The 13,483-nt window shown below is 47.1% G+C and overlaps 1 protein-coding gene across 2 annotated transcripts in view; it reads left to right on the forward strand.

The window, feature by feature from the left end:
* The window catches only part of snx25 (sorting nexin 25), a 204,173-nt gene that overhangs the window by 47,233 nt on the left and 143,457 nt on the right, over nucleotides 1-13,483 (forward strand). The window lies entirely within an intron of this gene.

Raw genomic sequence — 13,483 nt, forward strand, 5'->3', positions numbered from 1 at the left:
AGTTTCGTGTTTTGTGAAAACCAATGTGTGATCTCCTTAAATAACCTTCAGAGCTGCTATATCCAATTATAACTAAGCCAGCAATTGGATTTTGTCTTTATAACATTGCTGACCACCCAGTTTTTAAATGGTGTCTTGAAATTGTAACCTCAACCAATGCCTGAAATCCAGTTCTCCAGTGAGGACATAAAGTGTGATGGAGTAACTCAGCAGGTCAGGCAGCATCTATGAAGAACATGGATAGGTGACGTTTTGGGTCGGGACCCTTCGTCAGACTGCGAATCTGAAGAAGGGTCCTGACCCGCTGAGTTGGAATGGAATACTGGAGTTACTTCAGCAGTCATGTATATTGACTTTCCGCTGACTGGTTAGCACGCAACAAAAACTTTTCACTGTACCTCGGTACATGTGACAGTAAACTGAACTCAAACTCAGTTTGTGTCCTTTTGTGTAAACCTGCATCTGTAGTTCCTTGTCTCTTCCCGAAAGTGGCTTGCTGACTTGGTCAATTGTGTCTTAATAATGATGGAGACTATTAAGAATCATGGAAACATAGAAAATAGGTGCAGCAGGAGGCAATTTGGCCCTTCGAGCCAGCACCGCCATTCTTTATGATCATGGCTGATCATCCACAATCAGTAACCTGTGCCTGCCTTCTCCCCATATCCCTTGATCCCACTAGCCGTTTCCATTATGATTCCATTAAGTGCAGGAGAATTTGAACCTATTTTCATCCATTAATATTCCAGGATTTTTGAATGTGAAGAGTGATAAATGGGAATCGAGGACAAGGCAGTGGCAGTAACATGGGCCTGCCACACTCTCACTAATGAACATCTACGTGCTTACTTGTCCCAGGCCTTTACCCATGAAAGCTCGTGGTAGCAATGCAAATATCATAAATCAAGCTATCAGCAACAAAATACAAAGCTGATTGTGGTAACAGTCATAGTCCTACAGGCCCTTTGGCCCAACTGGTCTATACTGACCAAGATGCCTTTCCTAAGATCGTTCCATGTGCCCGGATTAGTTCCATGTCCATCTAATCCTTTCCTATCCATGTATCTGTAAATGCTATTGTTGCATCTACCTCAACTGTCTCCTCTAGCAGCTCTTTCCATATACACACCACCTTTTGAGTAAAATAAGTTGCCCCCTCGGGTTCATATTAAATTTTGCCTCTCACCATAATCAGACATCCTCGGATTTCTGATTCCCCTTCCCTGAATAAAAGACTGTGCATTCACCCTAATATTCCCCTCGTGATTTTATACACCTCTATAACGAAACACCAGTGAAGGGAGACACAAAATGCCGGAGTAACTCAGCGGGTCAGGCAGCATCTCGGTAGAGAAGGAATGGGTGACGTTTCGTGTCGAGACCCTTCAGCGGCAGTCTTTTCTCCTACACCAGTGAAGGGAGGTGCCAATTTCGCGGCACGGTGGCGCAGCGGTAGAGTTGCTGCCTTACAGCGAATGCAGCGCCGGAGATTCGGGTTCAATCCTGACTACAGGCGCCGTCTGTACGGAGTTTGTACGTTCTCCCCTTGACCTGCGTGGGTTTTCTCTGAGATCTTCGGTTTCCTCCCACACTCCAAAGATGTACAGGTATGTAGGTTAATTGACTGGGTAAATGTAAAAATTGTCCCTAGTGTGTGTAGGATAGTGTTAATGTGCGGGGATCGCTGGGCGGCGCGGATTCAGTGGGCCGAAGGGCCTGTTTCCGCGCTGTATCTCTAAATCTAAAGGGTGTTTGCCTGTGGCATCAGTTCCACAGCTACGTAGGTCTTGTCCATGTGGTTGCAAGAAAATGCAGACGCAGGGATCTTGAGCAAAACACAAAGTGCTGGAGGAACTCAGCGTGGTCAGGTAACATCTGTGGGGGAGGTGGTGGGAAAGGGAAAGGGGGGGTGGGGGAGGCGACGTGAATGTTTTGGGTCGTGAGTTCCCTCCACAGATGCTGCCTGATCCACCGTGTTACTGCACCATTGCACCAAAACTGCTACTACCTGCAGCAGTGTGTTTAAGGCCGCCAGTCATCGCATTCCAAAGGCAACTAGGAGCAAGCTTTGCAAATGATACCCAAATACAGGAGCAAAGGATACAGTCTGAGGGAGGGTCTCGACCCGAAACGTCACCCATTCTGAGTTACTCCAGCATTTTGTGTCTACCTCAAATACAGTGAACCTATCAAAGAACAAAAATAAATGTTGAAAGACTGGAGCGGCTAGGCTTGTATACACTGGAATTTAGAAGGATGAGAGGGGATCTTATCGAAACGTATAAGATTATTAAGGGGTTGGACACGTTAGAGGCAGGAAACATGTTCCCAATGTTGGGGGGAGTCCAGAACCAGGGGCCACAGTTTAAGAATAAGGGGTAGGCCATTTAGAACGGAGATGATGAAAAACCTTTTCAGTCAGAGAGTTGTGAATCTGTGGAATTCTCTGCCTCAGAAGGCAGTGGAGGCCAATTCTCTGAATGCATTCAAGAGAGAGCTAGATGGAGCTCTTAAAGATAGCGGAGTCAGGGGGTATGGGGAGAAGGCAGGAACGGGGTTCTTATTGAGAATGATCAGCCATGATCACAGTGAATGGCGGTGCTGGCTCGAAGGGCCGAATGGCCTACTCCTGCACCTATTGTCTATTGTTTAAATAGATTTTATTTTGGTCTATCTTTTTAGAGGGGGGGGGATGCAAGGGTTACTTGAAGTTAGAGAAATCAAGATTCATACCGCTGGTTTGCAAGCTGCCCAAGCGAAATATGAGGTGTTGTTCCTCCAATTTACGTTTGGCCTCACTCTGACAATGGAGGAGGTCCAGGACAGAAAGGTCAGTAGGTCCTCCCTACATATCTGCAGTTCCTTCCTACACATTGCTAAAAGGTTGCTCGACCCAACGATTGATTGGTATTTTTTGAGTATTCTGGATTTATTTTTCTCAGTTTCCTTGTAGCTTATTGAAAGCACCTGCATTCTGCTGAGTAATGATGTGGAGAGGATGTTTCCACTAGTGGGAGAGTCTAGGGCCACAGGTCACGGCCTTAGAATTAAAGGACGTTCCTTTAGGAAGGAGATGAGGAGAGATTTCTTTAGTCAGAGGGTGGTGAACCTGTGGAATTCTTTGCCACTGAAGGCTGTGAAGGCCAAGCCAATGGATATTTTTAAGGCACAGCTGGATATATTCTTGGTGAGTGCAGGGGTCAGGGGTTTTGGGGAGAATGGGGTTGAGAGGGACAGACAGATCAGCCATGATTGAATGGTGGAGTAGAATGGATGGCCGAATGGCCTAATTCTACCCCTATTATTTATGACCTCTTGTATTCAGACATCTCATGTTGTGGGGTGATGTTCCATGATGAAATGTCTCTTTGTTTCGAGTGTATTTACGAGTGAAGGGTGAGGAAGTGAAAGTTCTAATACAAGGTGGGAAGGGAGATATGGTTCACCCAGCACCTGGGGGCGAGTGATAGCTGGCTGTTACAGTATTTAACGGAACTAAAGTTTGTGTCTGCGTGCGGCAACGTGGTTAGCCTGTTAATTCTCTGAATGCATTCAAGAGAGAGCTAGATAGAGCTCTTAAGGATAGCGGAGTCAGGGGGTATGGGGAGAAGGCAGGAACGGGGTACTGATTGAGAATGATCAGCCATGATCACATTGAATGGCGGTGCTGGCTCGAAGGGCCGAATGGCCTCCTCCTGCACCTATTGTCTATTGTCTATTAACTTCAATTTTCAATAGACAATAGGTGCAGGAGGAGGCCATTCGGCCCTTCGAGCCAGCACCGACATTCAATAGACAATAGACAATAGGTGCAGGAGTAGGCCATTCGGCCCTTCGAGCCAGCACCGCCATTCAATGTGATCATGGCTGATCATCCACAATCAGTACCCCGTTCCTGCCTTCTCCCCATACCCCTTGACTAAGCTATCTTTAAGAGCTCCATCTAGCTCTCTTTTGAAAGCATCCAGAGAATCAACCTCCACTGTCTTCTGAGGCAAAGAATTCCACAGATTCACAACTCTCTGGGTGAATTTTTTTTTCATCATCTCCGTTCTAAATGGCCTACCCCTTATTCTTAAACTGTGACCCCTGGTTCTGGACTCCCCCAACATTGGGAACATGTTTCCTGCCTCTAACGTGTCCAACCCCTTAATAATCTTATACGTTTCGATAAGATCCCCAATGATTCCCAATAAGATCCCCATGAGATTCACCCTTGCTGCTAATGTAACAGAAACACGGCAACTTCTACAAATGCTCTTAACAGCTGATGATGTTGATGAATGATCTATGATACTTTAGTGTCACATGATTTACGACGATGTTGCCAGGACTAGAGGTTGTGAGCTATAGGGAGAGGTTGTGCAGGCAGGGTCTCTATTCCATGGACGCAGGAGGATGAAGGGAGATCTTATAGAGGTGTAAAAAAATCAAGAGGGTGAATAGGTCGGGTAGATGCACAGAGTCTTTTACCCAGAGTGGGGGAATCGAGGACCAGAGGACATAGGTTTAAGGTGAAGGGGAAAAGATTCAATAAGAATCCAAGGGGTACTTTTTTTCGCACAGTGGGTGGTGGGTGTATGGAACGAGCTGCCAGAGGAGGTAGTTGAGGCTGGGACGATCCCATCGTTTAAGAAACAGTTGGACAGGACAGGTTTGGAGTGTTCATGGACCAAGTGCAGGCAAGTGGGACTAGGGTAGCTGGGACATTGTTGGCCGGTGTGGGCGAGTTGGGCCGAAGGGCCTGTTTCCACACTGTAGCAATCTATAACTCTATGTACCTAGGCACCATGAGATGCTTTGGTTTGCATGGAACCCCGGTCAAATCGCACAGGAGACCTGATCTAGGCAGTACGCAAGTGTCACTACGTTATGGCACTGTCTAAGTTGCAAAGGTTCAGCGAACAGTCCTAGCTACTGCCTGCCGCCCTTCCAGCTGGCACCCCCACCCCCCATCTCTGATGCATCTTGGTATTTCACAGTTCCAACAAGCATTTTTGTTTTACCTTTCAGTCGTAACAGGCCATTGGTGATGAGGTGGAAAGATGGGATTTGAAGATGGGGTCATGTCATAGAGTCATAGATTGATACAGTGTGGAAACAGGCCCTTCGGCCCATCTCACCCGCACCGGCCAACAATGTCCCAGCTACCCTAGTCCCACTTGCCTGCGCTTGGTCCTTAACCCTCCAAACCGGTCCTATCCATGTACCTGTCCAACTGTTTCTTAAACTGTTTCTAAACCCCTTCATTGTTTTCTATCCATCTATGTACATCCTTTAACCCTTGTATAGCATCGCCTTGTGTCCTTTTGTGAAAACCAGCATCTGCAGTTGCCTGTTCCTACACCCTAACGCCGCTTATTCTTGAGGGTTATTTATTGCCCCGGGCTGTGCGATGGCACAGCGGTAGAGTTGCTGCCTTACAACGGCAGAGACCCAGGTTCGATCCTGACTACGGGTGCTGTCTGTACTGAGTTTATACAAAGACGTACAGGTTTGTAGGTTAATTGACTTGGTAAATGTAAAGATTGTCCCGAGTGGGTGTAGGATAGAGTTAATGTGCGGGGATCGCTGGGCGGCGCGGACCCGGTGGGCCGAAAGTGCCTGTTTCCGCGCTGTATCTCTAAACTAAACTAAACTAAACAAAACATTCTCCCCGTGACCTGAGTGGGTTTTCTCTGAGATCTTTGGTTTCCTCCTACACTCCAAAGACGTCCAGTTTTGTAGGTTAATTGGCTTGGTATAAATGGAAATAAAAGTCCCTAGTGGGTGTAGGATAGTGTTAGTGTGCGGGGATCGCTGGTCGGCGTGGACCCGGTGGGCCGATAGGGCCTGTTTCCACGTTGTATCTCTAAACTAAGCCAAACTAAACCCCTTTGTTGTTTTCCATCCATCTATGATAATTTGTTCAAAGGTATTTTGAGGCCTGATGCTATTTCTGTTGTGCACAACAAAAAGGTTTGTCTTTGCATTTGCAAAAATGTATGTAATTGCTGAAGATTATTTAATGAGATGACAGGATTTGGGTGAAAAATGAAGATTAGTTGCCTGTGTGAATAATCACCTTGAAATAACCAGGAGGGAATAATAATGATGGATGTGACGAATCTGATTTATTTTCTCCCACTGTGAGAATTGACCTGCCCACTGCTGATTTTAATTTAGAGATACAGCACGGAAACAGGCCCTTCGCCCCATCGAGTCCACACTGACCAACCATCCCCGGCACATTAACATTATCCTACACGCAAGGGGACAATTTACAATTAACCTACAAACCTGTCACCTATCCATGTTCTTCAAAGATAGACACAAAATGCTGGAGTAACTCAGCAGGTCAGGCAGCATCTCTGGAGATCATGGATTGGTGACGTTTCAGTCTGAAGAAGGGTCCTGACCCGAAACGTATCCTACCTATTCTCTCCAGAGATGCTGCCTGTCCCGCTGAGTTACTCCAGCACTCTGTGAAACGTCACCTGTCCATGTTCTCCAGAGATGCTGCCTGACCCGCTGAGTTACTCCAGCACTCTGTGTCTATCTCTTCATGATGATGTTTGGATTGGTCGCCAATTCTCCAAGTGAATTGAAAGGGACAGTAGGTGCCAACAACATTGGATGATGATCTGAAATGTACTAGAATAAAACCATGAATAAAACTGCAGTCAGGTGAATCGTTGGCTTTTTCTAGCACGTTTGACACTTTGAATAGTTCTCATATGTTGAGACCTAAATTGCCTAAATTGCCTTGACCCCATCTGCACTTCACGCTGCCTCGGCAAGGCCAGCAGCATAATCAAGGACCAGTCTCCCCCAGTCACTCCGTCTTCTCCCCTCTCCCATCAGGCAAGAGGTACAGCAGTGAGAAAATGCACACCTCCAGATTCAGTGACTGAATCATCCCATCACCAAGTAGGGAGCGGTCCTGAGCTCGCAACTACCTTTACACAGACCCTTCCAACTATCTTTAATCTAGGGTGGCCAACTGTCCCGTATTAGCCGGGACATCCCGTATTTTGGGCTAAACTTGTTTGTCTCATGCGGGACCACCCTTGTCCTGTATTAGGCCCGGGATGCCCTGTAGGCCCAGACACTGTAGGCCCGGGGCTCGCTTTAGGCCCGAACACTGTAGGCCTGGACAGTGTAGGCTAATGGAGTATATTCGGGGAGCAGGGCCGAGTGTGTTCGCTTAACGGAGGTTGCATAGCAACCCGCCTCCCTCATTGGTGGAACGGGAGCACATGGCCACTGGCTGCGAGAGACAATAGACAATAGGTGCAGGAGGAGGTCATTCGGCCCTTGGAGCCAGCACCACCATTCACCATGATCATGGCTGATCATTCTCAATCAGTACCCCGTTCCTGCCTTCTCCCCATAGCCCCTGACTCCGCTATCCTTAAGAGCTCTATCTAGTTCTCTCTTGAATGCATTCAGAGACAATAGACAATAGACAATAGGTGCAGGAGTAGGCCATTCAGCCCTTCGAGCCAGCACCGCCATTCAATGCGATCATGGCTGATCACTCTCAATCAGTACCCCGTTCCTGCCTTCTCCCCATACCCCCTCACTCCGCTATCCTTAAGAGCTCTATCCAGCTCTATCCAGCTCTCTCTTGAAAGCATCCAACGAACTGGCCTCCACTGCCTTGCATCTAGCCCGTCCAATCCCTTAAGAATTAAGAGGTATTTAGATAGACAGGCAAGGAATTAAGTGACATGGATTTTATTTTTGAGTGATTTTAATACAGTTAGCAATACAGTTAACTGATTCAGGGCACGTACATTTTTCTTGATGTTTCTCTAAATTCTCTGCCTCGTTGGCTCATGGCAAATGCCTTCAATTAACCACTGAAGCTGCATTCAAATGGTAATTGTTTTTTGTTTCATCTCATTTCTAGTTTGAGTAATCATCTGAAAGAAAGCTTGAATGTCCTAGTTTCCTTAAAAGTAGTGATGTGTAATGAATTTCTGCCAACAATCTTCAGAGCAGGAGCAGTTTATAGCCAATTAGGTTGCTCAGTAAGAATTGTCTGAATTGTGCTTAGTTTAGGAAGGAACAGCAGATGCTGGTTTACACCGAGGATAGACACAAAATGCAGGAGTAACTCAGCGGGTCAGGCAGCATCTCAGGAGCATCTCTTGAATGTCACTAAAACAAAGGAGCTGATTGTGGACTTCAGAAGGGCTAAACATCCAAGGACGTACACGCCACTGGAGATAAATGGGTCTATTGTGGATAGGGTGAGCAGTTTTAAATACTTGGGAGTCCGCATCGCAGAGGATCTGACGTGGGCAACGCACATTGCCGCACTGGTGGGTAAGGCTAAGCAGCGCCTTTACCACCTTAGACAACTGAGGAAATTCAGAGTGTCTCTGAAGATCCTTCATTGCTTCTACTCTGGGGCTGTAGAGAGCATCCTGTCCGGCAACATTACAGTCTGGTTTGGGAACAGCTCTGCCCAGGACAGGATGGCCCTGCAGAGAGTAGTGCGTTCGGCAGAACGCACCATGGGAACTACACTCATCCCCCTGCAGGACCTATACATCAGGAGGTGCAGATCCAGAGCAAGCAAGATCATGAGGGACCCCTGCCACCCCAGTAACGGACTGTTCCAGATGCTACGATCAGGCAAACGCCTCCGCTGTCACGCTGTGAAAACGGAGAGGATGAGACGGAGCTTCTTCCCACAGGCCATCAGGACTGTCAACTTTTATAACCCCAGAGACTAAATTTTTGTCGACACCAATAGTAACTTATTAACTTTATTTATATGCTGTAACTGTAATTCTTTTTGTGCACAACCCGCAGGCATTGCCACTTTCATTTCACTGCACATCGTGTATGTGTATGTGACAAATAAATTTGACTTGACTTGAAATAAATAAATTTGACTTGAGAGAAGGAATGGGTGACGTTTCGGGTCGAGACTCTTCTTCAGACTGAAGAAGGGTCTCGACCCGAAATGTCACCCATTCCTTCTCTCCCGAGACGCTGCCTGACCTGCTGAGTTACTTCAGCATTTTGTGTCAACCTACAAACCTGTACGGCTTTGGAGACGTGCTTTAACTGTACTGAACTCCATTGTCACTCTTCATCGAGGCTTCTTCAGACTGAGTAGAGGACCTGGCATGAATGGCGACTGTCCATTTCATTTCACAGATGCTCCCTGAGCCGCTGAGTTCCTCCAGCTGTTTATTTACTCAAGATTCCAGCATCTGCAGCCTCTTTTAGTTTACTTTAGTTTAGAGAGCTGCACGGTGGCGCAGCGGTAGAGTTGCTGCCTCACAGCGCCAGAGACCCGGGTTCCATCCCGACTACGGGCGCTGTCTGTACGGAGTTCGTACGTTCTTCCCTGTGACCGCGTGGGTTTTCTCCGGGTGCTCCGGTTTCCTCCCACACTCCAAAGACGTGCAGGTTTGGAGGTTAATTGGCCAGGTATGAATGTACATTGTCCCTAGTGAGTGTAGGATAGTGTTAGTGTGCAGGAATCGCTGGTCGGTGCGGACTTGGTGAGCATAATGGCCTGTTTCCACGCTGTATCTCTAAACTAAACTTCAATCTGAGGAGAGGTCATGGGCCGAATGTCGACTGTCCACCACGGATGCTCCCTGACCCGTCGAGTTTCTCCAGCTGTTAATTTGCTCCAGATTCCAGCATCTAGACAATAGACAATAGACAATAGGTGCAGGAGGAGGCCATTCGGCCCTTCGAGCCAGCACCACCATTCAATGTGATCATGGCTGATCATTCTCAATCAGTACCCCGTTCCTGCCTTCTCCCCATACCCCCTGACTCCACTATCCTTAAGAGCTCTATCTAGCTCTCTCTTGAATGCAATTCATCTGCAGCCTCTTAAGAACAAGTACCAACGATAGGTGACTTACAGCGGAAACGACCAGTTCTAATACATTTACTTTAGAGAAACAGCGCGGAAACAGGCCGTTCGGCCCACTGAGTCCGCACCGACCAGCGATCCCTTGCATGCTAACTCTATCCTTAAACATTAGGGACAATTGTGCCATTTTTTACCGGAGCCAATTAGCCTACAAACCTGTACATCTGTGGGAGTGTGGGAGGAAACCGGAACACCCGGAGAAAACCCACGCAGGTCACGGGGAGAACGTACAAACCCCGTAGAGACGGCGCCCGTAGTCAGGATCGAACCCGGGTCTCTGGCGCTGTAAGGCAGCAAACTCCCAGGCGTCCTTTACTTTACAACCTGTTTTTCTCTCTCTCTCCCTGTTCTGCCCTGAAACATTATCTCTGTTCCTATTTCCACACGAGCTACTGGGTATTTCCAGCGTTTTCTGTTTTTATTTCTCTTTTCTGGCGTCTTGCGGTTTTTGATTTCCGACCATTGTGGTGTTCCCTGTAACAACATCTGCACAAATAATGGGACGGATCAGACAGTAGAATGGGATGGCATTCATAGTGAAATATTGTGACAGTGTCAGTGATGGTCTTTCACTTCAGAACGTCAGGAGAATATCAACACACATCTTTTTTATTCTAAATCTGGTCTGTGCCATTTGGACATCATAGCGTGCGTTTCAGCCAGTGAAATGCTGATAGAAATGCAGTCACTGTTATCGTATAAGAAACCTGCGCAGTGAATTGAGAATTGGGAAGGAATCTTATTGAAACATATAAGATTATTAAGGGATTGGAGCGACTAGGCTTGTATACACTGGAATTTAGAAGGATGAGAGGGGATCTTATCGAAACGTATAAGATTATTAAGGGGTTGGACACGCTAGAGGCAGGAAACATGTTCCCAATGTTGGGGGGAGTCCAGAACCAGGGGCCACAGTTTAAGAATAAAGGGTAGGCCATTTAGAACGGAGACAAGGAAAAACTTTTTCAGTCAGAGAGTGGAATTCTCTGCCTCAGAAGGCAGTGGAGGCCAATTCTCTGAATGCATTCAAGAGAGAGCTAGATAGAGCTCTTAAGGATAGCGGGGTCAGGGGGTATGGGGAGAAGGCAGGAACGGGGTACTGATTGAGAATGATCAGCCATGATCACATTGAATGGCAGTGCTGACTCGAAGGGCCGAATGGCCTCCTCCTGCACCTATTGTCTATTGTCTCATGTCTATTGTCTATTGTCTAATGAATGAATAAGTTTATTAGCCAAGTATGCATTTACAAGGAATGGGCCTTGGTGCAAATGTCCCGCCCCCTCTTTTAATTCATTGTTGCAACTATTCGGTACATTGACCCCTTTAACAGTCGCACATCTATTTTTTCACATTTGTCCTTGTCCTCTTTTTTTTCAACTCGTCCAACAGTTGCAAAGTTTGTCAATTATGTTTTTGTTCATGTGTCTGTATTTGCCATGTGACAATTGACTCATCTGTGGTTGAGTTTGTGGCTTTGTTGTACCTGCTCTTGCTTGAGCAGAGTAACTGAAAGTGAGGGAGATTTACTGAAGTGAATCCTGAGGCGGGAGGAACTTTAATAGAAACAATAACTTCAAACAGCCCATTCAAAAACGCACCGATAGCCAACGGTATTAACAGCAGCGTTTTTTTTCGTACACAAAATAATGGCACGGTGGCGCGGCGGTAGAGTTGCCGCCTTACAGCGAATGCAGCGCCGGAGACTCAGGTTCGATCCTGACTAAGGGCGCCGTCTGTACGGAGTTTGTACGTTCTCCCGTGACCTGCGTGGGTTTTCTCCGAGATCTTCGGTTTCCCCACACTCCAAAGACGTGCAGGTATGTAGGTTAATTGGCTGGGCAAATGTTTTTTTTTTAAATTGTCCCTAGTGGGTGTAGAATATTGTTAGTGTGCGGGGATCGCTGGGCGGCGCGGACCCGGTGGGCCGAAGGGCCTGTTTCTGCGCTGTGTCTCTACATCTAAATTTAAATCTAAATATCTTGCTGATAATCCAGAGATGATTTTACTCAGTGTGGGTTCCAGATAACCGAACAGTAACTAGCTATAGTTCAGTAACCTGATAATCACCCTTAATCACAGGTTATTAGGAGGCGGCACGGTGGCGCAGCGGTAAAGCTGCTGCCTGACAGAGCCAGAGACCCAGGTTCCATCGTGACTACGGGTGCTGTCTGTACGGAGTTTGCACGTTCTCCCCGTGACCTGCGTGGGTTTTCTCCGGGAGTTCCGGTTTCCTCCCACACTTCAAAGGCGTACAGGTCTGTAGGCTAATTAGCTTTGGTAAAATTATTGTGCCTTGTCCCTAGTGTGTGGGATAGTGCAAGTATACGATGTGATCGCTAGTTGGTGCAGACTCGTGGGCCAAAGTGCCTTTTGTGAGCTGTATCTCTAAAGTCCAATATCATTCCTTTTTTTAAAGTGATCATGTTTCCGCTCCGGAAACTGCTTCAAGTTGTCAAGATTTCCGTAGACAATAAAACAACTTGACAACTTATTTCCCTCTTGGTTTTCATGAACACCTGTTCTCCACTCACCACAACACTTCAGTTCCCCTTTATGCTCTTCCACCAGCATCTACTTCTGCACCTGATCCCAGTTACGAATGACATCCAAGGTCATTGCACCCAAGGTCAGTTATCCTTTTAGAGTCATAGAGTGATACAGTGTGGAAACAGGCCCTTCAGCCCAACTCGCCCACAATGTCCCAGCTACGCTAGTCCCACTTGCCTGCACTTGGTCCATAACCCTCCAAACCTGTCCTATCCATGTACCTGTCCAACTGTTTCTCCAACGATGGGATAGTCCCAGCCTCAACTACCTCCCCTGGCAGCTTGTTCCATACACCCATCACCCTCTGAGTGAAAAAGTTACCCCTCAGATTCCTATTAAATCTTTTTCCTTTCACCTTGAACCTATGTCCTCTAGTCCTCGATTCCCCCACTCTTGGTAAAAGACTCTGTGCATCTACCCGATCTATTCCTCTCATGATTTTGTACATCTCTCTAAGATCACCCCTCATCCTCCTGCGCTCCATGGAATAGAGACCCAGCCTACTCAACCTCTCCCCGTAGCTCACACCCTCTAGTCCTGGCAACATCCTCGTAAACATTTTCTGAACCCTTTCAAGCTTGACAATTTATGGCCCTATTCAATCCGTCTGCAGCAATTGACGCGTTTACAGTACAAGATCTTAGTGAGGCTGCACTTGGAGTACTGTGTTCACTTTTGGCCACCCTGCTGTAGGGGTGATTCATGAAGCTGGAATGAGTGCAGAGAAGATTTGTGAGAATGCTGTCAGGACTGAAGGACCCTCGGGATTTTATACACCTCGACAAGATCACCCCTTGGTCTCTAAAAGCTCCAAGGAATGAAGTCCTAGTCTGCCTAGGACATTGATGCAGTCTAGTGCCATCAATATTCTCATATCAGACGAGAGGACGGAGGTTGTTCATCGCCTAATTCTACTTTGTCATCATTAAATTTTTACAAAAATCCTCAATATAGAAGCAATTTTTAGTTTAGAGATGCAAGCAGGGAAACGGGCCCTTCGGCCCGCTGAGTCCGCACCGACCAGCGATCCCCGCACACTAA

This window comes from Rhinoraja longicauda, chromosome 3 (assembly GCF_053455715.1).
Source record: "Rhinoraja longicauda isolate Sanriku21f chromosome 3, sRhiLon1.1, whole genome shotgun sequence".
Lineage (NCBI taxonomy): Eukaryota > Metazoa > Chordata > Chondrichthyes > Rajiformes > Arhynchobatidae > Rhinoraja > Rhinoraja longicauda.